Genomic DNA, 26356 nt, shown 5'->3' with positions numbered 1-26356 from the left:
GCGATCTAAAATGATTTCAAATAACAACTGGTAATAAAGATCATTCAACTGTTATGAGAAAATAATTTAATAAAGATGAACCACTTCGTATAAAAAGTTAGACGAAAAAGTTGTGAAAAACATATCGCATAATAAGCTACTTATACATCAAGCATAAATAAATAGCTATCACCGTACAAAAGTGCCAAATGATAACTCAGGCATTCATGCATCAATATATGAACAACTGAACATGAATATCACTTTAACACAAAGGCAGAAATAGTTAAGAGATAGAAGTACCATTTATAACTAGTCCTACTCATGAGCTTCAAGCGATAATAACTTATCTCTTCTTGATCTAACATCCACTAAGAGTACAAAATTGCAACATCAGTAGCAGATATCAAATGAAAATATCAATAAATCTTGTTCCATTCATTCATCAAAACCTCCTCAAAGGGTACAAAAGTGCATTTTTTGGGGATAAGTTTTTGACAAATTTCAGGACCCTTCTCTAAATGCATGAGAAGGGTTTAAATACTACTAAATAAATATAAAAATAACTTATTACAAAAATGTAGGATGCGGTTTAAATGACCGTCCTTATTTCAGGCAAAATAAAACAAAATTAAAACTAAAATTGAATCTAAAATTAAAACTACTTCTGTATTTGGTCCTTGAAATCGCATGCATTCAGCATCTGTTTGAGAAGAGTCGGCTGGCCGACTTCCGATCTTAGCTGAGCTGAGAAAAGAGAATCAGCAAGAGTTGGCGCCATCTTATTGGCCGAATTGATGATACACTTGAGAGTCATCCACTGGTTATGTGGCTTTACCAAGTATGCCCAGTAGTAATCCCAGTTCAACTTGGTTAACCCTTGGATTGCTTCTGCCTTTTCTTGAGCCTTCTGTTTCCAATTTGTTTCTATCGTTGTTTTCTTGCAATTTTCGGGGCTTGCAGGCGACTGAGCAATTAGAAGCTTTCCTTTTCGAGAAATTTTTCTCAGCGATGCCACTAATCGCACATCGGAAACTACCTCTATTTCTTGATCCGAGTTTCCTTGATGCATTTTTCGCCTTTTGCGCTTTTTTCTTTTAGTGGATATAAAGTTCAAATTTTGTGAAAATAATGGTTCCATAAGCTCTTGACCCTGAGTTTTAAACTGTCTATTTCTGATATCAACGTTGTCTAGTATCCACTTAACCATGTCCGTGTATGGGAGAATTTTGGGCCTTGCTGCTATCCGGTGCAAGAATGAGCAAGCTAGCTCTATGATGGATGCCTCAGAAGAACTATGTGATCCCACAGTAGCAGTAACTTCCCTTACTCTGGGATTCTCCTCAAGCAGATTATACATGCCTTCCCACGTAGCAATACCAGCGTCTCTATTACAGGCTATTTCTGTATACAAGGGTGCCATTTCTTTCTCTTCAGAGCTCGAGGCTTTGCTTTTCTTTCCCATTTTATCCTGCGTACTGCTTTGTATCATCTTTTGTTTTATGTTCCTGCAATTCACAAGTGAAGTGAAAATAATGATAAGGAAGGGTGATGGGAAAGCTTTAAATGCCGAAGACGCATCAAATATACCACCTTACCAGAGATGATTTTTCGATAAGCATGAAACCATATTCCATTAATAATTGGAAACTAACTCATTTATTAGCATTAAAGCGCATAACCAGGTGTCAGTTTATGGAAAATACTTTTTTGAACAACGAGCCTAAAAGATCTGCGATGAAGGGATTTTGCGATTTGCTTTGCAATATTGCAGATCGCAACATCGCAGAGTTGATAGCTCGCTATATCGCATTATCGCATGGTCGTTGTATTGCGAAATCGCAATATCGCAATATCGCAGATCGCAGGAATGTGATATATGACAATCTTCGTTAATCTATTTCCTGCGAAATGCAATGCAATTTAAGGTGTTTCAATGTAAGTTGTACTTGATGAATGCGATGCGATATTTGTTTATTATCGCGTATCGCGATCTTGCAATGTTGGAATTCGGCTTGTAAGGAGGTATCGTGTTATCCTTTTGTGATGCGATATTTCCTAAGGAAAGGTTTTTGTCTTACCTTATCATAGAACTTAGATTTTTATATTTTTCAGGGGAGTCTTCCTAAGTTTATGATGGTAAGTTTTATTGGGAAAGGAAATTTAAGCATTAATTGATTTTTAAATTTTTAACTAAGGGTCCCCACTTATTTAGTATTAGGAATAATACTAAATAAGAAGGGGGTTGTTGCTGGCCACAACAATTGGCGATTCACTTGGAAGAACCAGTTATCTCTGCTTTTCTTTTGAATTTTCAAAACTTCCAAAATAGAAAATTTTCCAGAAAATTAAACTTTATTATAGAAAGATTAAGTACATTATGCTTTTACCTATCAATGATATTTCGTTTCTTCTTTTCTCAACTTTGATTATTTACTCCCTCAAGCTAGTCCTTGTATCTACATCAGTCATTACTTGGTTTATAAAGATAAAAACAAAGTCTTCTCTGTAAATCAGTTTTAAATATGCTCATTTGTCATAGGTAGAGCCTCTGCTGCCAGCAAGCGTTTATAGCTTCGACAGGGTTACCTGTTATCCAGCAATGATCCTGTATCCTACTTAGAGAAATTTACAACTTTTCAAAGAAAAATCCATTTCCACACTTTTTGCTTTCATTTTCTTTTTATCCTTAAATAACAATGTCTTGGTTTGGTAGCCAATTCATGACATAGTCATTCATTGATTTATTAACTTTGCTGAACAAGTTGGCTCGTGATGAGACCCCTTGTCTTTTGATTTTAACAATCTTGAGTCATAGCCCTGTTATGGTATGCAGTATTTGGCAAAGTCAGCAAGCTACAATATCTATGATCATGATAAGTCGGCTCGTGATGAGACCTCTTACTCTTTAAGTTAAAGTGTATCTTTGGATCATTCCCTGAATATTGTAGTTTCCTAGGTGGGGAGGAAGTCAGTGTTTCCTTAAGACAGCTCTGGACGACAATGATAGAGTTTTTGGAAAGAGCTTTTCTACAGAGAACCTTCATTTTTGTTATTGATACCTTTCATTTGACTGAAATAAAACAATTTCTAATTAAAGGTAGCTTTTCATCAAAATTTATATAGTTGAAACTAATATCATTTCTAGGTCTAGAGTCTTTAACTATATCTTTCAATAGTAATGATTAATTTTTCAGAAGGAATTCTATTTATACAAGTGAAAAACAAAATCTAAAACATAATTTGTGTCTTTTTCATGAATCTCAAATGTAACCATTTACAACCAATTTTATTATGAAAAGAAAAACAACTATCCTACAAAAATAGAAGAATGATCTTCTATGGAAAATATTTTTTAAGGATCTGACCATTAACAGGTAAACATTATCTTTTCCCTATTAAATCTTGTAACATGAAAGTAGACGGACCTATGACTTCTATGATTTGAAAAGGACCAAGCCACATTCTTTGAAATTTTGTATGTTTCCTTTTTTCCTCATGAGCCTTGTCCCATTTTAAAACTAGATCTCCCATCTGAAAATCTTTTCTGGATATCATATTGGAATCAAAAGAGGCTTTTACTAATGCTTGATGATGAGCATGAATTATCTTAGCCTGTTCTCGTTGTTCTTCTAATTTAATTAATTCCAGCTGCCTTAGTTGTAAGGAAGAAGTTGGTGTTTCATCAATATATTGAACCAAGGCTAAAGAGGGAATTGCTAAATGTGTTGGAAGAACCACTTCTTTCCCATAAACTAAATTAAAGGGAGAAGTGCCAATTGAGGCTTTCTGCATTATTCGATCTGCCCACAAAGCATATATTAAAGACTTATGCCAATTTTTATGATTTTGGTCAATGGTTCACTTAATGATTCTAATTAAGTTCTTATTTGTAGATTCAGCTAACCCATTCCCTTGTGGGTAATAATTGGCAGAGTATTTAAGCTTGAAACCCCTTTTGAGTGAAAATTCAGTCATTGCATTACCAGAAAAATATGATGCATTATCAAACATTAAAGCGGAAGGCAACCCAAACCTGGTGATTATGAACTGATCTATGAACTCGATGATATTTTCAGCATTAGCCGTCTTGAGTGGAACTGCTTCTACCCATTTAGTAAAGTAATCTATTGTTGTAAGGATATATCTATGTTGTTTAGAAGAGTGAGGAACGATCCCGCCTATTACTTCCAATCCCCACTGATCGAAAGGTTATTCAATGGTAACTGGTTGCAATGGCAAGGATGGTTTCTTTTGTCTCCCAGCAGCGGTTTGACAGACTTGACATTTCCTTACGTAGTTATGTGCATCTTTGAATAATGTGGGCTAGTAATAGCCTGCACGTAAAATTTTGTGAGCAGTTGCATATCCGGCATAATGTCTGCCCACTGGCCCATCGTGGAGTTCCTGCAAGACTTTTTCAGGTTCAGATTTCTCAAGACATCTAAGGAGAATAGAATCATAATTTATTCTAAAAAGAACATCATTCACGAGTTAATATTGTTTGGCTTTTAACGTTAGAGCTCTTTTCTTGGTATGATAGAGGTTTGAAGGAGCATATCCATTCTTTAGATAATAAATAATATCAGCGTATAATGACTCAACATCGTTTAGGCTTACCTCGTACACTTGTACCTCTACAAATGAATTTTCAGACATTAGCGATGCTCTGGCCAGCATTTTGCAAAAGCCTTGACCTTTTACAATACTTGCAGGTTTGGTTTCTACGTCATATTCCTGTAAGGCAATAACCCAATTGGCCCTTTTCTCACCCACATCCTTCTGTACTAGAAGATTTCTTACCGCTGGAAATGGTACTATGATTTTGGTATGTGTTTTGAGTAAAAAAGGTCTAAAATATTTAATTGCTTTGAAAACAGCATAAGCTTGTTTCTCCACATCTGAATAATTCAACTCGGCTCCTTGTAAATTGGAACTGAAAAAAGAAATTGGGACTTCCGCCTTTTCTTGATTTGCTTGAGTGAGTATCGTAGCATATGATCTATTTGAGGCAAATATATACAAAATAAAACGGTCGGAAAAATTTGGAGTTGCTAAAGATGGAGCATTAATAATTTCTTGTTTGATCAGATTGAATGCCTCATGTTCATCTTGGCCCCATTTAAAGTTTGCGTTCTTTTTAATCATTGCTTGTAAAGGAGACACAATTCTTGAAAAGTTTGGAACAAATCTTTTTACAAAGTTAATCTGGCCAAGGAAAGATTGCATGGCTTTCTTGTTGTGAGGTAGGGGTACTACGGAAATTTCCTTGATTCTGTCAGGATCAATGTGAATTCCAGATTTTGACACTATGAATCTGAGGAGTTTTCCTTCACTTAATGCGAAAAAGGATTTTTTTGAGTTAAGTGAAATCCCATAACTTAAACAACGTTGGAAGATTTGTTTTAAATCTCTGAGATGGTTGTTCCGTTTCTTGGAATAAACAGTTATATCATCCAAATAGATTACCACTGATTTATTAACTAACCCATTGAATGCGATGTCCATGGCTCTCTGAAATGTGGCACCCGCGCTAATCAATCCAAATGGCATCTTTTGATATGTGTATGTGCCCCATTTAGTTCTAAATGTAGTTTTTAATTGATCATGGGGATGTACCAACACTTGATTGTATCTTGAGAATCCATCCAAGAATGACATTAATTCTGAGCCCGCTACTGCCTGCAGTATTTGTTCCATGGGGGGCAAAGGAAAATTATCCTTTTGGCAGGCCTTGTTAAGATTTCGAAAGTCAATGTAGATTCTAATATCTCTGTTTTTCTTCCTAACAGGTACCATATTGGAGACCCATTTAGAATGTCTAACGGGAAAAATTATTTTGGCCTTCAATAACTTATTGAGTTCAGTTTTGATCTGGTTTTCTAAATTGGGATGGATCTTTCTCAACATTTTTTGGACAGGTTTTTCATTATCGATCATTGGAATAGTACGTTGGATGATGGAGGTGTCGTATGTTTTGAGTTCATCGTAATTCCAAGCAAAGACACTTTTGTATTGCTTTAAGAGACGGATATACGCTATTTTTTCTTCAGGGGATAGGCCAAGGCCTAGGTTGATATTCGATGGTTTGGCATCAGTTCCTAGATTTACTAATTCATAATTCAAAGTTGAACTTTGGAGTTTTGAATTGGTAGATATTTTGAATCGATCTTTCAAGTCATAAAGGTCTTCTAATTTGAATACTGATTTAGGTATAACATTGTTAGTACTATCCTATTGCAATTGTTGGTCATGTTGGTCTTCATCAATTATTTGATTGGTGTAGGATCCTTCAGATGTGAGGAAACTCACGATATCAGGATCCTCGTTGAAAATTCTCCAATTGGTAATGTTATCAGGAATAGATGGTCTAAAAATTAACTCAATTGAAAATCGGTCAAGGCTAAAATCTTCTGAAGGAATGAGCTTGGAAGCTACGTTGGCTAAGAGGTTTGCGCTAGCATTCTAGAGTCTCGGAATTGATGAAATATTAAATGCTATAAAGTGTTCAGTCAGATATTGAACTAAATATTGGTAATGTTTTAAATTACCTGATAAACAGTGTATAGTATTACGTACCTGTCTGACTACAATTTCAGAATCTCCGAAAACTTGCAGGTATTTGATGTCTAATCTGATTTCTTTGTATAATCCTTGGATTAAAGCCTCGTATTCTGTGGTATTGTTGGTGCACTCAAATTCGAGTCTGCAAGTTAGCATAGTTTTATCTCCCTCTGGACTTACTAACACGCATCCTGCTCCTGCCCCTTCATTAGACTTAGAACCATCAAAAAATAGTTTCCAAAACAAAGATTTATTTACAGGACTATCTATAAAATTAATACATTTAGAACTATGTGTTTGAGAGAAATTTCTACTTGAGATAAAACAGAATGTTCTAAGTAATGTGAAGTATGAGCATTAAAATTTCCTAAGAAAGAATCTATTGAATAGTTGCCAATGATGTTAGAATTATATGCTACTGGTTCATTTTCTCCCTCGAGTTCTGTTACTATATATTTCTGATGTCATTCGCGCTCAACTTTTATTTGGTTTGGTTTACCATTATAAAGGAGCCACATGTGCGACCAGTCAGTTGCAAAGTATCCATGAAGTTTTTCTGACCAATCTCTGCTAAGAATTAAGCCATAAAATTCTGGAATATCAGCAACTAAAATGTAGATAACTTGACATACCTTTGGGTTGGATGATAGCCTTATGGTAACCTGATTTAATTCACCAATCACTCCGAATTGCGATAGATCTAGCTGAAATATGTGCACAATGGATTTTTGTGGTTGAACGTTCAAGTTTGCACATATTTATCTTGGTAAAATATTCGAGGAAGCTCTAGAATCCACTAAGCAATTATGCACGTTTTTATTGAAAATTTCATAAGTAAGGAGAAATGGGGGAGTATGAGATCTCGATCTTCCTCCAATTAAGGCGATATCGTTTGGATCAACTTTATTAATCGTATTAGTTGGAGGTCTTCCCATGTCATGGGAAGCTTGAGAGATTACAGCGGCTGGTAAAGGTGCAACTGGTACAGCATGTAATTCTTTCAAAAGTACTTTTTGCTAGTGTTTTAACTTGCTCAATTCATAAAAAGTGATATTGGCCCTAGTCTTTTTCATGTCTTCTATGATATTATATTCCATTTCATCCGAAATGATCAGCATTTTAGATGGAGTTGATGGGTTGGTTTAGACTGGGCTGGTTTGAGTCGCTTTAGGTGATGTTTTCTTGGCTGCAACTTTATCCTTGGTCATTGAGCTTGCGCTCTTTGGCATAGGTGTAGGTTGAAGAGGATCAAGTTGATTTCTGCTGCGAGTACTAACCGGGAATGCCTCTTGATCCTCTTCATCTGGGAGGATGAAATTCCACATACCTTGTAACTCTACAACTTCTTCTTCATTGGTATGTTCTTCAGTAGCGATTTCCTCTTCTTCTTCTTATGATTCAACACTTGTGATTGCTTTAGGGGGTTTGGAATCAGTTGACAGATTTCTTTTAAAAGACTTGTATGGATTTTTAGAAGAATTTTTTGCCACTTGTTTCTTAATGTCGACCATCTCGTTAGACATGGTCTTCAAAATTTTTTGTAATCCTTCTAAATCGAATGGATCTTTTGGTTGTTTTTTCTTGGAATCTTCTTTGAAAGAAACCTTCTTAGATTTTCGTTCCTCTATGGCGTTTTTCTTTTCTAGGGCCATAATACGTTTCTCTACTGCTATTGCTTCTTTCATATTTTCAACTAAGGTTGTTTTGTTAGCCCTATCAACAAATATTGCTATGTTTGATGGTAAAGTAGTGATGTACCATTCACTTCGCACTTCTTCGCTAGGCTGGGAAGCAGTAGGAATTTTGTTTAAGATTTTATTGAAACATAAATTGAAATCTTTGATAGGTTCTCTTGACTCAGCCCTAAGGTTAGACAAGTAGTTGATCAGTGTCGCCGTAGACCTGTCATCACCGAACTTGGTCAGGAATTGTTCTTGGAAGATGTCCCAACTAGTAATAGATCCATATGGTAATGAGAAATACCATGATCCAGCTGTTCCTTGCAGAGTATAAGGAAAAAGTCGAACAATAGCATCTTCGTTAGCAACTCCATTGAGATTTATGGATAGCATAAAGTTATTTATATGTTCTTCCGCTAGCATGCCTGCCTCAGGATTAAACTTAGGCAACCATTTTTCAGGATGGGCCAGTAGCTGACTCAAGGGTGCAGGCATTAAGACTGCCCCTGGGTTATTCCATGGAGATTGGGCCATCGCTGAACTACTAATAGAGGAAAGTGCAGAAGATGATCCCTGTGGTTGAGAAGATGAGGATATTATGACTCCAGATGGTTGAGAAGGAGTTGCGGAAGTTGCAGTGGGCTGATGGACAATGATCTGAAGTGGAGGAGTGGATGGTTGACTTCGCGGTGAAGAGGTTGAGATGGATGATGATGATGAAAGAGTCTCGCTATCGGAACCTTTAGGAGACTTCCTTGCTCTTTTCCTTGTAGGTAGAGGTAACTCGGTTGGCTGAACACCAAACTTTTCGCTCTTTAATCTGGTAAGAGGATGAGTAGGGTTATATTGCGAAGTCACGCTGCCTTGAGATTTATCAGATTTCTGAGGAGATATAGAAAATCGCTGAAGTTTGTGAATCAAAGATTCAACTTCAGGAGGTTCAATAGTAGATTGTTATGAAATGTCAAGGTTTGTAGCAGCAGCTGTTGCTCCAGCGACTTTTGACTCTGGATTTAAAGATTCTAAATGCAATGGAGAAGTCGAGGGAGATGGTGAGGGCGATTTACTCTCAGAATGGTATTTAGATTTAGATTTTCTTTCCATTCACAGTTCGGGGCCCTCCTTCTAGCGCCAAATATGTTGAAGCCCTGAAAATCGGGTCTACAACAAGGGGGATACCCACCTGGTCCGGACCTTGGTTAGCAGCTCCTTTTCCGTTTGGTATAGTGGGTCCGACTGGGGATATGGGACCAATTTCCCAATTTATGTGTGTGTGTGTGAAGGATTGATATTTCTCTTTCTAACAGTTTCTAAATGGAATACTTTTACTCTAACTCTAATCTAATAATATAGAAATTGTATTCTAATAAGCAGAAATATCTAAGTCTACACTAACCCGGGGTGTAATCTTTCTTTTATGCGATCTAAAATGATTTCAAATAACAACTCGTAATAAAGATCATTCAACTGTTATGAGGAAAGAATTTAATAAAGATGAACCACTTCGTATAAAAAGTTAGACGAAAAAGTTGTGAAAAACATATCGCATAATAAGCTACTTATACATCAAGCATAAATAAATAGCTATCACCGTACAAAAGTGCCAAATCATAACTCAGGCATTCATGCATCAATATATAAACAACTGAACATGAATATCACTTTAACAGAAAGGCAGAAATAGTTAAGAGATAGAAGTACCATTTATAACTAGTCCTACTCATGAGCTTCAAGCGATAATAATTTATCTCTTCTTGATCTAAAATCCACTAAGAGTACAAAAGTGCAACATCAGTAGCAGATATCAAATGAAAATATCAATAAATCTTGTTCCATTCATTCATCAAAACCTCCTCAAAGGGTACAAAAGTGCATGTTCTGGGGATAAGTTTTTGACAAATTTCAGGACCCTTCTCTAAATGCATGAGAAGGGTTTAAATACTACTAACTAAATCTAAAAATAACTTATTATAAAAATGTAGGATGCGGTTTAAATGACCGTCCTTATTTTAGGCAAAATAAAACAAAATTAAAACTAAAATTGAATCTAAAATTAAAACTACTTATGTATCTGGTCCTTGAAATCGCATGCATTCAACATCTGTTTTAGAAGAGTCGGCTGGCCGACTTCCGATCTTAGTTGAGCTGAGAAAACAGAATCGGCAAGAGTTGGCGCCATCTTTTCAACTGAATTGATGATACACTTGAGAGTCATCCATTGGATATGTGGCTTTACCAAGTATGCCCAGTAATAATCCCAGTTCAACTTGGTCAACCCTTGGATTGCTTCTGCCTTTTCTTGAGCCTTCTATTTCCAATTTGTTTCTATCGTTGTTTTCTTGCAATTTTCGGGGCTTGCAGGTGACTGAGAAATTAGAAGCTTTCCTTTTCGAGAAATTTTTCTCAGCGATGCGCAATTAACTGCCTCCATTTCTTGATCCGGGTTTCCTTGATGCGTTTTTTTCCTTTTGCACTTTTTTCTTTTAGTGGATATAAAGTTCAAATTTTGTGAAAATAAAGGTTCCGTAAGCTCTTGACCCTAAGTTTTAAACTATCTATTTCTGATATCAACACTGTCTAGTATCCACTTAACCATGTCCATGTATGGGAGAATTTTGGGCCTTGCTACTATCCGGTGCAAGAATGAGCAAGCTAGCTCTGTGATGCATGCCTCAGAAGAACTATGTGAGCCCGTAGTAGCAGTAACTTCCATTACTCTGGGATTCTCCTCCTCAAGCAGATTATACATGCCTTCCCACGTAGCAATACCAACGTATCTGTTACAGGTTGTGTCTGTATACAAGGGCACCATTTCTTTCTCTTCAGAGCTCGGGGCTTTGCTTTTCTTTCCCATTTTATCCTGCGTACTGCTTTGTATCGTCTTCTGTTTTCCGTTCCTGCAATTCACAAGTGAAGTGAAAATAATGATAAGGAAGGGTGATGGGAAAATTTTAAATGCCGAAGACGCATCAAATATACCACCTTACGTGAGATGATTTTTTGATAAGCATGAAACCATATTCCATTAATAACTGGCAACTAACTCATTTATTAGCATTAAAGCGCATAACCAGGTATCAGTTTATGGAAAATACTTTTTTGAACAACGAGCCCGAAAGATCTGCGATAAAGCGATTTTGCAATTTGCTTTGCAATATCGCAGATCACAACATCAAAGAGTTGATAGCTCGTTATATCGCATTATCGCATGGTCGTTGTATCGCGAAATCGTAATAGCGCAATATCGCATATCGTTGTATCCGAAATTGCAATATCGCAGATCGCAGGAACGTGATATATGACAATCTTCGTTAATCTGTTTTCTGCGAAATGCGATTTGCAATATGCGTCATCGCATATCGGCAATTTAAGGTGTTTCAATGTAAGTTTTGCCTGATGTATGCAATGTGATATGTTTATTATCGCATATCGCAATCTCGCAATGTTGGAATTCAGCTTGTAAGGAGGTATCGTGTTATCCTTTTGCGATGTGATATTTCCTAAGGAAAGGTTTTTGTCTTACCTTATCATAGAACTTAGATTTTTATATTTTTCAAGGGGGTCTTTCTAAGTTTATGATGGTAAGTTTTATTGGGAAAGGAAATTTAAACACTAATTGATTTTTAAATTTTTAACTAAGGGTCCCCACTTATTTAGTATTAGGAATAATACTAAATAAGAAGGGGGTTGTTGCTGGCCACAACACCTTCCTCATCAAGTTCTGGCAATTTTGTCTGCACTGGAAGTTTGTCACCTATAACCTTCTTTAAGCATGAAACATGGAAAACTAGGTGCACTTGAGAAGCTGGAGGAAGCTCTAATTTGTATGCCATAGTACCTATCTTTTGCAACACCTTTTACGAACCATAATACTTTGGTGATAATTTTTTATCCTTCTTAGCTTGCTGAGGGACATTTGTTTATATGGTTGTAGCCGTAGGAATACCCAATCATCTACCTCAAAAATTCTTTCGCTGCAATGTTGATCTGTCTGTTGTTTCATTCTATTATGTGCCAAGGTGAGGTTATCCTTTAAGAGTTGGAGAACTTCTTGCTGATGCTCGATGTGATCTTCCACTACTTGAACCTTAGAATTTTCTCTTAAATATGATGTGATGGATGGTGGACGATATCCATAAAGTGCCATAAATGGGGTCATTTTTGTTGAAGTATGGAAGGAAGTGTTATACCACCATTCAGCCAGAGGACACCATTTGACCCATTGTGTCTATTTATCAGATACAAAGCAACGAAGATATCCTTCCAAACATTTGTTTACTATCTCAGTTTGGCCATCAGATTGAGGATGATAATATGAGCTATGAGCTAACTGAGTACCAAGACAAGAAAATAATTATGTCCAAAAATTTCCAGTGAAAATGGGATCTCTGTCACTTACAATAATCTTTGGATTTCCATGTAGCTTTTGAATTGTTTCCATAAATGCAGTAGAAATTGTACTCACTTTAAATGGATGAGATAATGCACAAAAGTGTGCATACTTGGGAATTCTATCAACTACCACCATGATAACACTCTTTCTTTCGGACTTGGGTAAACCTGTGATAAAGTCCATTGAAACTTCCTCCCAACATTGGCTTGGAATGGATAAAGGTTGTAATAGTCCTGGAGTCTTAATTGTTTCAACTTTATTTTGATGGCAAACCAAACATTCCACTACAAACTTTTGAATATCTGATTTAAGGCCATCCCAAAAAAAAATCCTTCTTAACCCTGTGGTAAGTTTTTAGAAATCCAGAGTGCCCTCCTAAGGGAGAGGTGTGCAATTCCCTAAGAATCTTTTTTTTGAGTTGGGAATTCTTACATAGATATAACCGATCCTTGTACCATATCGAATCATTTTTATAGATAAATGTATTAGATGTATTGGGATATTGTTGTATGTTTTGAATGAGTGCCCACACTTCCTTGTCATTCTTCCATTCATCCCTTGCTTCGTTTATCCAATCTTGTTGGATAATAGAAATGGCACAAAGAAATACTTCCACATCCTCATCCTTTCTTGAGAGTGCATCTACCACAACATTTTGCTTCCCTTTTTTGTAGATGATTTCAAAGTCATAACCCAACATCTTTGTGACCCATTTTTGCTACTATTCTGAAGATAATCTTTGTTCTAAAAAGTATTTAAGACTATCATGATCTGTTTTTACCTTGAAGTGTCTTCCCATTAGGTAGGGTCACCATTTCTTAAGTGCATGTAGTATTTCCAACATTTCCTTTTCATAAATAGCTTTGTGTAAATAATTTCCTTTGATTGGACGACTTTCAAAAGAAATGGGTCTTTCTTCTTACATTAAAACAACACCAATTCCATTTCCTAAGGCATCACATTCCACAATAAAGGTTTTTGTGAAGTCCGGTGTCGCTAAGACTGGTGCTTGGCACATTGCCTCTTTAAGATGTTCAAAGGCCTTTGTTGCTTCTGGAGTCCATGAAAATGCATCTTTCTTCAATAATGTTGCTAGAGGTGCTTCTATTCTCCCATAATTCTTAACAAACTTGTGATAATACCCTGTCAACCTGAGAAATCCTCGTAGATGCTTTATGGATGTGGGGATTTTCCATTCCTTAATGGTTATAATTTTGGTAGGGTCTACCTTAACACCTTCGTGAGATACAATATGACCTAGATATTCCACCTCTTGTAATCCAAAGAAACATTTGGAGATTTTTGCATATAATTGTTTTTCCACCAATATATTGAGCACCATGTCAACATGTTGGACATGATCCTTCCAAGACTTGCTGTAGATTAGTATATCATCAAAAAATACTAACACAAATTTTCTAAGGAAGGGTTTGAAAATGGAATTCATCAAACCTTGAAGTGTAGAAGGTGCATTAGTAAGGCCAAAAGGCATGACCTAAAATTCATAATGACCCTCATGAGTTCTAAATGTTGTTTTTGGAATGTCTTCAGTCTTCATTCTAATTTGATGATATCCTGAACAAAGATCCAACTTGGTGAAGTAAATTGATCCATGCAATCCATCCAATAATTCATCAATGACAGGGATGGGAAATTTATCTTTAATAGTGAGCTTGTTGAGCTCCGTATAATCTGGACACATGTGCCATGATCCATCCTTCTTGTGAACTAATAATATTGGAGCAGAGAAAGAACTTTGACTAGGTTGAATTATACTAGCCTCTAGCATTTCTGCAACCATACGTTCAATTTCACTCTTTTGGACATAGGGATATCTATAAGGCCTGATGTTTGGAGGAACACTTCCTAGAATTAAATTAATAGCATGATCATGATCACAAATAGGTGGGAGGCCCTTGGGAGACTCAAATACCTTGGAATGATTGTCCAAGACTTTTTGGAGATCTGGAGAAATGGATGATTTCGATATGGGAACCTCTAGTGAACATAATTGTGCAATTATGCCTCATTGTTCTTTCTTTAGAAGCTTTGTCATTCTGTTAGAGCTGATTATCTTTCCTGGTTTCCCTGTGATACCCCTTAATTCAACTTCCTTTCCTTCTGAAGAGAATTTCATGAAAAGTTCTTGAAAATTAAAAGCTATTGTACCCAAGGATTGTAGCCATTGGACTCCTAGTACAACATCAACACCACCCATTGGAATGGAAAGCATTGGGCTATTCAATACATATTCTCCCATGGATAGCTTTATATTATGGCACTTTCTTGAGCAATTTATGGTTCCTCCACTTGCAACCATCACTTGACACTCTGGTGCTAGATATAGGAAGCAATTTAATTCCTTGGCTATCTTAAAATGAATAAAATTATGGGTACTTCCTGAATCAATCAACACTATTAACTTTTTCTTCTTGATATTCCCTTCTATCTTAATAGTTTGAGGAGTGGTAATTCTAGCCAATGCATTACAAGATATGGTCGGATTCATTTCTTCTTTTTTCTAGGGTTTGTTCCTGGTGTATATCCTCTTCTTTTGACATTTCTTGTTCATTTTCTTCCTCCTCTTCACAATCTATGTAAAATAATTTCTTCTTGGCACACTTATGACCTTTAGTGTATTTGCTATCACAACTATAACAAAGCCCTTTTTCTCTTTTTTCTTCCAATTGTTTTGGTGTCAACCTTGTAGGTTGTGGATGGCTAGGGGAAGTAACACTTCCATCTTTATGATTGTGAGTTGTAGGCTTCCTTGTTGCCATAATTTTTCTTTCCATTTTTCTTGCCAACCTGAATGCCTTCTCCAATGAATCTGGTTCCCAAAGGCGAACCTCATGTTGGATGTTATCTTTTAAAGTCCCTATGAACACATCAATCTTATGCTCCTCTCGAATATATTTTACCCTTATATTCAATTTTTGGAAGTCCTCAATGTGCTCCATCATTGAACCCTTTTGTTTGAGATTTATCAATTGGCTAAAAAAATGTTGCTTTTTGTATCCTCATAATGTGCTATCATTTCATCTGTAAAAATAGCCCAAGCGAAAATTTGTTTACAAGAGCAAATCCATCGATACCATAAAAACTGATTTGGTTCCAAATATAATGTTGCAATGCGTACCTTTTGTGTGTTTTACACATTATGGAGATCGAAAAATTGATCCATCTGTAGTATCCATGTTCTAGGATCCTTGCCATCAAACTTCCTCATATCAATCTTTGGAACATGGTGGTTCTTCTATCCAACATTAGAGTCTATGAAATCATGATTAACATTTATTTTGTTCTCATCCTGAGTTTCCTTTACGACCCTTTCGCCATTAGTAACATTACTTGTAGAAACTTTGTCAAATCTGTCTTCAAATTTGTCTACAAATCTTCCATGCCTTTCTTTAAATCATCCATCTTAGCTTCCACGCCATCCATCTTAGCTTCCACGCCATCCATCTTAGTTTCCATGTCATCCATCTTAGCCTCCACGCCGTCCATCTTAGCTTCCAAGTCATTCATCTTAGCTTCTACGCCTTTCTTTAAACCATCGATCTCAGCTTCTACGTCTTTCTTTAAACCATCCATCTTATTTTCTGTTACTTTTTGTGCGGGTGAAATTTGTTGCACTTGGTTTCGTAATATTGATATATCATGTTGCATTTCTTCCTCTTCATGATGAGTCATGCTAGAGCTTTTAGGTTGCTTACTAGGTGTTTCAATTTTCTTTCTTTGGGGCATCAATTACCAATAATAATGCTTCACTATGCCCCTTGAATTCCTTCAAACTAATTTTTCAAACCAAGCTTATGCAAAAAATTTAAAAAATACACACCTTTTTTTTCTTTGTAGGAGCTCGATATTGAATCTGATGTACCTATGTAATTTTGGACCTCCCAGTTCTGAAATCATGATCTGTAGTAGCCCTCTACGTCCTCTTTATAAAATTCCACCAGTCTGATCGAAATTGGATTCTCCAAGGAAGCATTATGCCAAATCTCCCACGGTGACCTGATTATAGAATAGTTTAGTAGAGCTAACTTGTACGACGTGCCACATGTCACTGTTTCAACCTTAGGACCTGAAACCGATACACATAAAACTAAAGTCCGTCCTCGTTCTACAACTTCTTACGAAATTAAATTTGATTCTTAGAGAGAAAGCTATGACGATTTTTCCAGGGTCACCTATTTAGGATGTAATTTGGGAGCTTGCAGAAACCCTAAATTTCTCAGATTATATCTCTGAAAATATAGCGAGACAAGATCTAAAATTCAGACCCGAGGTTTAGACCACTTTCTTCTCAAATGGGTTTTTTTTAAGCTTCTGAAACTTTGTAGCGAGCAAGTTATAGCGAAACTTCCACGATGACCTGTTTTAGATGAAATTCTGGAGCTTGCAAAAACCCTAACTTCCTTAGATCATATCTCTGAAACTATAGTGAGAAAAGATCTGAAATTCAGACCCGAGCTTCTGAAAGGTTTCTTCTCAAATGGGTTTTTTTTTAGCTTCTGAAATGTTGTAGAAAAAACATTATAGCGAAAATTCCACGATGGCTTGTTTGGAGCAGTGAAACCCTAGAATCCAAAGCTTTGATACCAAATTTTATGAAACCAGCTCACAAAAATATAGAGAAGAGAGATAAATGCCTTAGAAATAAGCCTCTTCAAGGGGGAAACCTCCTTTACATTACACAAATGAACAATTCTTGGATGATTCAAATGACAAAACCTCCTTTCTATATATAGGAGTCTATGGGGTCACAATATAACCAAGTCGACCTAACAATAATGATATAAAGGCACAAAAATAACAATAGAGGGATTCTATGGGGCACAATAATAACAGTATGGGGACAATAGGGGTACAATAATAAAAATAAGGGATACAATGACAATAGTAATGGGGGGATCACTAATATTATAGGGACCTAACACAACAAGGTATATCGGAAGGTATGAATGAATGTGAGTTATTTCTCAATTATGAATTAGAGGGATTTGATGTTAACTATGATAAATCAAATAGTCAAGATGACAATGATTGTGATAGAATGATGGTCCTGAAATCTCAACTTGATTTAGCCCTAGTTGTAACAGATAAACTAGTTGTTGAAGTAGAAAGGCTAACATCAATGAATAGAGATCAGGTAAGAGTTGTAACAACTCTGTGTTAAAAATCCATGTAATAAAGTTAATAAAGGAAAAATAATAACCAAGTTCATGGGACATGTATTCCAAGTTGAATATTGGGCAAACTCATAGTGATTGGAATTGCTTGTGATTAATTAATGGCTATGAAAATTGGCAAAGGTAATGAACATGGATTTGGAAAGGCATGAGGCATTTATTGGCATTCTATTTATGAAATAATGAAAAATATAAGAAAATGAAGGTGAAAGGTCACAAGTTGCATGTGAGGAGGAAAATGAAGGAAAAATAATGGAAATTGAAGAAAATAGAGGCCTCAATGATAGAAAGGCTTTTGAGGCTTTTGAGGTTGTGGGATCAACAGCTACAACGGGTTTTCTTTGCAGGTACATAGTTGCATGTATGATTTCCTTGCTAGTTTTGGCATGCATGGTATATGCATATGGTTATTTGGTTATGATCTATCCTTGGCATGAAGGATTTCCTGGATTGATGGTGTTTTTTCTGAGCCTTGCCATTTCCTGGATAGCCATGGTGTTGTGGTTTTTACCCTTTTTTTTCTGGTTGGTGCTCATGTTCATTATGGTTTTGCATTAAGTTAGTTCCTAGAGCCTTGATTCGACAAATGCTTTGGAAGCCCTGTAACAATTTAGGTTGATTTAATGGTCCTAGAAGCCTTGGTTGGACAAATGCTCTCGAAACCTTGGTAATTTGGGTTACTAGTCCTTTAAGCCTTGGTTGGGCGAATTCTCTAGAGCCCGACGACAATTGTGGGTTGAGTTACTAGTCTTGGAATTCAGGTTGGAACAAAGGCTCTAGAGCCCTAGATAACTTGGATATAGACCGATCTGGTGATGGTTAGTGATGTCAGACCGAAAGGTGGAATAATTGGTTGAAGGTTGAGGTGGTTTTGCCTCTAGAAGCCTTCATTTGGTTTTCTTGGTTTATTCCATGAGATACCACATTCATGCTTGGAATATGGTGCGGGGGTGATTAGCTGAAATAAATATTTGGCTCAGCCCAATCCATGGCCGAGTGGTAGGTGGAAGTCCCTGACTTGGTTGGATTATCATATGTTAATAAGAGATCTTTTCCTCTTATATTCTATGTAAATGTACTTGTTAGTATTCGGCTATGATGGTTGTTCTATTGTTGTTATTTATCTAGTTATATACTGGTTACAAGTATGGTTTTATGATAGTCTTGAGTTATGGCTCTCATCATGTTTTGGTTAGTAGATGAAGTTCTAATGAATGAATGACCTAATAGATGATAATGAACCCAATGTGAGAGGGCATCAAACCTTCCTTACGAATCTCAAATAAGTATGAGGTCCCTATGTTCATGATGTGTTTGACAAAAGGCCTTTCATTGTTAGGATGATTCAGGTCAGGTCTTTGTTCAAGTTTTGCATTATAGGTATTGTATTCTTGTTACTTATCATTTTTGATGATTTCATCAAGTTTTGGGCAGAGACCTGAGTCCTATCCTTGAAAAAGTGGCTCAAAATTCGGGGCCGCTAACACAGAATTTCCTGAAAAATATTGCAGTCTCATGGCAGCCTTGTTTTGGGAGTGACTAGAGTGTTATAGTCACATTGAGGGCTTGTAATGGGAGAAGATGGGGGTCTAGTTTAGTTAAAAAGAAAGTTAACTCAGGGGTTGGCCACCTGGAGTGGTTGGTTAGCCCTTGGGGTCTTGTAGCTCCTAAGGAAGGTCAGTTTGGTTTTGGTTTGTTGATTCCACTTCCTTAACTATACTTGGGGAGTTGAATCATATCATAATAACTCTTCGTCGCATATTTACCCTGGTGGACTAATTAGCTTGGGTAAGTGTGGGAGGAGGGTGTTACAAGTACTATAGATCTTTGATGAGAAGGAGAATGATCTTGGAGAAGAAATCCTTAGCTAGGTCCAGGAAGCAGCTAGAATAGAAAGATAATCATCTCAAGATAAGAAAAGCACCAATATCTTGGATAACATGCTTAAGGACCAAATATGTCCCTTGATAATATTTGGTCTTGGATTTCAAAAGGGATATTCTAGGCCATGGGAACATGCAAACAATTATGAAAAACCTAAGAAGCCTGTAGGCGATAATGGCACCAATATGAGAAGAAAAAGAGAAAGGAAGTAGTAGATCCAAAAATAGAGAAATTTTCCAAGAGGAGCACCTATGACAAGAAGACTATTCGCTCCAAGAGAATATTGTAGCATATATGGAATATTTCAATGGAGAAGTAACAACTCCATTTCTCCTTTGATGGAAGAGGTCTAGTGTTACAATTGTCACAAATATGGACATGTTGCATCCAACTATAGAAGCAAATTGTTCACATTTTACCAGCAGAAAATGTAGTAGTTTGGGAAGCCAAGGAGAGCTACAACCTTCAAGTATAATAATTCATTTCATGATTATTGTTTCTCATGTAACCATTTTGGCCACAAGGCAGTTGATTTCATAACCCATGCATGGAATAGAAGCATGACCAATTCAAAGCAGATATTTGGTGTGAACAACATAGGGTTTGATCAACCTCATATCTCGATCATGTGAGATGCTATACTTGTGACAATGTTGGTCACATGGCTAGATACTGTAAGTTTTCCAGCTCTTCAAGACATATTAGGAAAAAGAGATATTTTATCCAAAGTAATAAGAAGTTAGAGAAGAATGTGTATACCAAGAAGTAGCTTATTAAAATGTGGAAGAAGGAGCAACAACAAGTGATGCATGAAAATCTAGTCCCTAGTACAATCCATTGTTACCTATGGATATTCATAAAATATTGTAGAAGGGTTATGAGATGCCTACATGGTCTTAGAGGAAGCACATGACAGCAACATAAGAGCATAAAGAAGACATGAGTATGATTTGTAACAACAACATGGTGTGATCAAGAGCCCAAGTGCAAGATCAGTTCTCCACAATTAGCAAGAGATTTTGAAGGCATATGAGCTCAAGGGTAGTTATGCGTGTAATTAGGGTTTTAAGTGTTGTATGTCATTTTCATCTTGCTTTCACTCATTTGTTTTGTAGTAGTGTCATTTATTGTATGCATGAGTGAAAGAGCATGTCTTTCAGTCATATGTTTGTACTTGTCTATCATTGATATTTTAGTTGAAAATCCCTTGGTTAAGTTATGCATAGGACTGAGTCATTTATATTAGGCATCTATGTACAAGTTCATATATCTCATTTGGTCTATTGGTTGAGTAACCCTTACTTCTACCATGCATAAGAAGAGTCACTTGTTTTGCAATGCATAGTAGTGAGTTATTTATTTCAGCCATGTAATCACCCTTGAGTGCATTGTTACAATCATGTATTATCATTGATGTAGCCCTGTATAATCCTTATAAGCCCTGTACTTTCATTTTTATCATTTATCATGGCTAGTTGTAATCTCTTTCTTGTTGCAAGGAGGCTTCAATAAGTGCAACAATATAGAGTGCTATTGAACAATACCATTGAAGAGTTGGTTGTGGAGCCCAAGCACATGTTTAGGGGGAGCATGAGCATGTTTAGAAAGAGGAAGGTCATGGTGTTGGCCTTATTGGAATTATGTCACAATGTTTCTAAGTACGAGAAATATATTTTCTTGGTTTCTAATGCCTATTTTGCACAATGTGTTGTAGTGTATTGCTTTATCAGAGAACAATTGGTATCAACATGTTATGGTATCAGCATGTTGTTTCAACGAGGTTTGGTCACCCTTTTCCATTGATGTCAAAAGGAAAGAATGAGACTAACCACCAGTGGAGAATGAGTCAGTCATTCAGTTAAAGAGGATTAGTTTGGTGGTGTGGTTGTAGGTTGTCATCAATGCCAAAGGGGGGATTTTTGGAAGCATGCTTTTGGAATTGATGTCAACCATGGAGTCATCCAGTTGGGCATTGATGTCAATAGATTAATGAGCTTATGCATAATGAATAGTAGGTTTTTTGGTGCTAAATATTCTCTCTAGAGGTGATCTAGGTGGCTCTTGAAACAATTAGAGATAAAAGAGGGCTCAGGAAAAGATAAAAAATAAAATTTCTCTTGTTGCAATGAAACTAGGGTCAAAGTAAAGAGATCTTCGCAATATTCCCAATGGCACAAATGACACCTCAATCCGATTTCATATGTGAAAGTTAGGACCAATCAAAGTTTTGGTCAAACTAGGCCCATTGACAGCCACTAACAAGGTGACAATTTGACACTTCACAATTTGGCACTTCATGATGATAGCTTCTGGAAATTTTAAAAGGTGAATTTATTACCTCATTAATTTTTCTAATAACCCCTAAAAATCTGTGGTATGGTTTTTAACTATATTATAAATAAATAAAATATTAAAAAAAAGGAGGTGGTGGGCCATCACCCCCGCCACCCCGCCCCAACCAATATTTGATATAATATATAATATATTATGTTATGCGGCCAAACAACTGAGCCAACAAGTTTGGGAGGGACGAAAAGATTTGAACCCACCCGGCCAAGTGGTTGGCCCCATTACCAACCACCCATTGGCATCCCCACATAACCACAACAACACATATTACAACTCACCAACTAAAAAAATACAACACGCCAAAAAAATCTATTGCAAAGTCACATGCGCCAAAAATGGGGGTCCCACGACATTTAACCCCTGGATTTCCCAACCATCACTTTTAAATCAACTTCTACCTACCAAGTTGCCAAGTGGGAAACTTTGAAGTGAACGCCCAATTTTTTTATATAAACTCATACTTTTTCCCAACGAGGAGAGGAGTGAGCGTGGAACCCAACACAAGGGTGGACCATGCCTGGCACAGAATTAGAGAAGAATATTCTCTGATGCAGGGGAGGAATCTTTAGATTCCCTTGGGGGGAAATTTTTCACAGAACCCAAACTATGCCAACTTTATACTCATTCTTCTCAAACTTTTGCAAGGAATGCAATGGTGTAATCGTATTTATCATATGAGTATCAGATCTTCAGTCAACTTGTAGAGAGGAACCTTTGTGAAATCATGAGGAATATAAAAGATTCCTTTGATGCCAAATTTTCTTAGTGATAGAATCATGTCAATTTTATACTCAAACAAACCATAATTTCACCAGAATTCTGATGGCGTGATCAGTTTTCGAATCTGAGCATGAAATCTTTAGTCAACTTGTAGAGAGGAATGTTTGTCGAATCATAAGAAATCTAAAAGATTCCATAAGGGCTGAATTTTGACGGTGTCCGAACCAAGCCGACTTTATACTCAAATTACTCAATTTTTCACGAGTGTAGTGGTGAACTCATAATTGTCATCTCAGCAGCAAAACTCAAGTCAACCACCATGAAGGAATCTTTCAGATTCTTGAGGGTCCAGATTTTGATGCTGTCAAAAAGGGTCGAGTTTAAAATCATTTGACATGATTTCGTGCCACAAATTCAACGTTGTGGTCCATTTCTTCAGTAGCAACGTGCATTTTTAGGTCGTCCTCAGAAGTGGATTATATGATGCAATGATGCCATGTATTTCTTTTGATTTACTGAGATGATGTTTTTGATGTTGAGATCCTTGTTTACCATTTTGTTGGAGGATACTTGTATGCCACTTCATGAGAGAATTAGATATCTTGTCAAGCTAAAGGAGGGCCCATATGAGTGAGAGTTCTTGTAGGAGGATGTCTCGTGGAGAGACATGTCACTCTTGTTGAGGGAGTTTATCCTTGTAATGACAAAGAATATACCATGTACATCATCATCATCTTGTAGCATTTAATGAAGCAACCTCCCCACTCTTGACAGCAGGCCCAGAGACGTAACCTACACTAGCTAAACTCCATTATCAATATGTATGTGTCCTTTTATTTGATGGTTGTCATTATGTTTCCTCTTATTTAAAGTATGCACATGTGGTTTTTCATACTCTTTCATACTCTTTCACGTGTTTCCTCTTGGTTAATTATGGTAGCTAAGATATCCAAATCAAGAGGTGTAACGTAGTAAGTGATATTAGACTAAAACCATGTAGTGTTGTAGGAGTTTAGTTACCAAATTATTTGTGTTTTCTACCGGAATTCAATACTCTTGTAATTCACCAATATTTGAATATATTAACACACTGAAGTGGCCATGGTTAATTATTTTACTTTGTCGAATTAATCAGTGATTCATACATCAAAGGTGATTCAGTGGAATGCATTGAATGTAGTGCTTATCTTAACTTGATTCTGTCTCAATTAATTAGTTGATTTGGTTTCATCATCCTATTGATTTAGTCATGATACATTGTGGTTGATCTGGTCCCCAAAAGGTGTGAACGTATTAATGATTTGGTTGTGGTGTTAGTGGTGATCCCCTATGGATTGATGAATGGGTTAACGAGTTAAATGTGTTATACAATGGGTTGATTAAAGGTTAGATTATGGACCAATGTGTGTGACCTATAGCTGATACATGCTCGAGTATGGATGAAGTGTGATTTGAAGCTGCTACAAACTCCTATAGTTTGTAATCATCAAATAAAAATGTTTATGCTTGTGTATGAAATAAAACGATGGATCGAGTTTACATATGGAAAAGTTAGGATTGAATTTGTTAGTAGAACATGAAAATATTTTGTACGTACTAGTAGTAGACAATGGTCAAGTTATTTGTTGAGCATAGAAGTCGAATGCATCATCTATCGTGTGACGCAAACATTGTGCATTGCAAATTGATTCAGATGTCTACTCATGTATATTCTATTGTGTCTGTTGAGCATTGTGGAATTCTGAGTGAATTTTTGGTGGTAGATTAATTGATTGTAACATGCATGTGTGTTAAGGTAGAACTAAAGTAGAGCAACTAGGAGTTTGGAGTTGTTGCAAATGTGTTTTGATGTTGGTGTGGTGTGTATTATTGAGCCAAAGTATGAAGAGTGTGATTGGTGTGTAAATGGTGACCAATGCACATGGAAAAAGGTCGCATAGGATCCCATCGAATTCCTAAAGAATCAAAATGTATATCTGATGGGTGCACGGTGCAATCAGTGAGATCTCTAGCTACTTACGTTGAATTAGTTTTGAGTGTGATGCATTGGACCAATTTGTTGTACAATGTATGGATTATGCATAGTATGTGATGCCAAGGGTTTATATGCGTGTTGAGTGTGAGTGATATACTTGCTGGTTGGAGGTAGTGTGATTAGATATATGTACATTTTCATTGAAAGTGTAACTGCTAAGATCAAAGGATGAATCTTTGTGTGGGTAGTTGTTATAAGGTGCTTCGATTAGTATTGGTTTGATTACTATGTATGCTATATGGTTTGAATGTTTTATATGTTGTTGGTGTATTATTTGTAACAGACATATGTGCGGATCAGAGGATGATGTTGCCTTAGCAGTGAGCAAAGATTAATGGTATATGGTAGCATGTTATATAGAGTTTAGTGATAGTGTTGATGTAGGGGTATATTTCTAGTTTATTATCATAGTTGTCTTATATTGTCTTGAGCCAGGCTTTGTAATTGAGAGTGTGAGGGCATAATGTTGTTACCATGTGCAGCTGATGTCCATTGATGCCATGTATTTGTATTGATGTAAATGTCATTGCAGAGAATTCTTTTATTGGTATTGTGTTAGAGTGTATGACTGTTATGTATGATGATGCTAGGGTGGATTGTGTGAGTTGATGTATTGATTAAGGTTGAGAGTGAGTTGTGCGACTGAGTGATTATTGTATATGTTGATGTTATGTGGTGTCGGTGTTTTTGTACGGTTGACCAAGAATGATTTGATAGTGTTGTTAGGTTTTGATTAAGAGAGTGATTGTTGAGATATGGTTTGATTCAATAGAGATTACACATTCAGAATGAGTAGAGAATATTGTGTGGGTCCAATACGAAAACAAATGAAACAAGGTCCAAATATGTTTGAGTTGAGATTGGTGGGCTGAGTTTGAAAATATATGAAAGGTGGTCCGCAAGAGTATGAGAGTTGGGGGCTTTAGTGTAAAGTGGTGCCTTGTTGGCAAGTGGTGGATTTTTTCTGGTGGTGGCCGCAGAAACTTTTGAAAGTAGGGTCCTCTAGCAACTCGGGGCCTACATAGTTATGGAAGTGGTGGCTTGCGTCATGTAGTGGCCTAGAGCGAGTGGCATAAAATATGTTTTTGAATTCATAAATGGATTCAGAGCCTTAAAAACCCCTTAGTTCCCTCAAATTTTGTAGATTAAACGGCTTAAACTCTAATATTTTAAAAATATTTGTTGTATTTTAGTTAAAATTGACCAAAAAAAATTCCTTGAAAAAATCCAATTTGTCCATGTCACATCCCTGGAGCACTCCTTGATTTAAGGCACGTTGAGGCCCTTTGACCATGCGACTTTAGCAATGTTCGTCACAATGGTTGTTACCAACTTACGATTACTTGAATCTCGGACTATGCCTCTAGCACTTATACTTCTTATTCACATGTAAGGTATATTATGCATGCAAAGTCCAACATTCAATCTTAATAGAATTATAATACTCAACTACAATTTTAATTCCACCATATATAGTCCATAATCATAACATTAACAACATGCTACGATATATTGTTGCATCCATACAATATATAACTTCTTGAAAATACAATACACC

Source organism: Pinus tabuliformis, chromosome 3_2, assembly GCF_031772625.1.
Source record: "Pinus tabuliformis cultivar Carrire ecotype Pingquan chromosome 3_2, CPIR1, whole genome shotgun sequence".
Classification (NCBI taxonomy): domain Eukaryota; kingdom Viridiplantae; phylum Streptophyta; class Pinopsida; order Pinales; family Pinaceae; genus Pinus; species Pinus tabuliformis.
Note: the sequence above shows the minus strand (reverse complement) of the source record.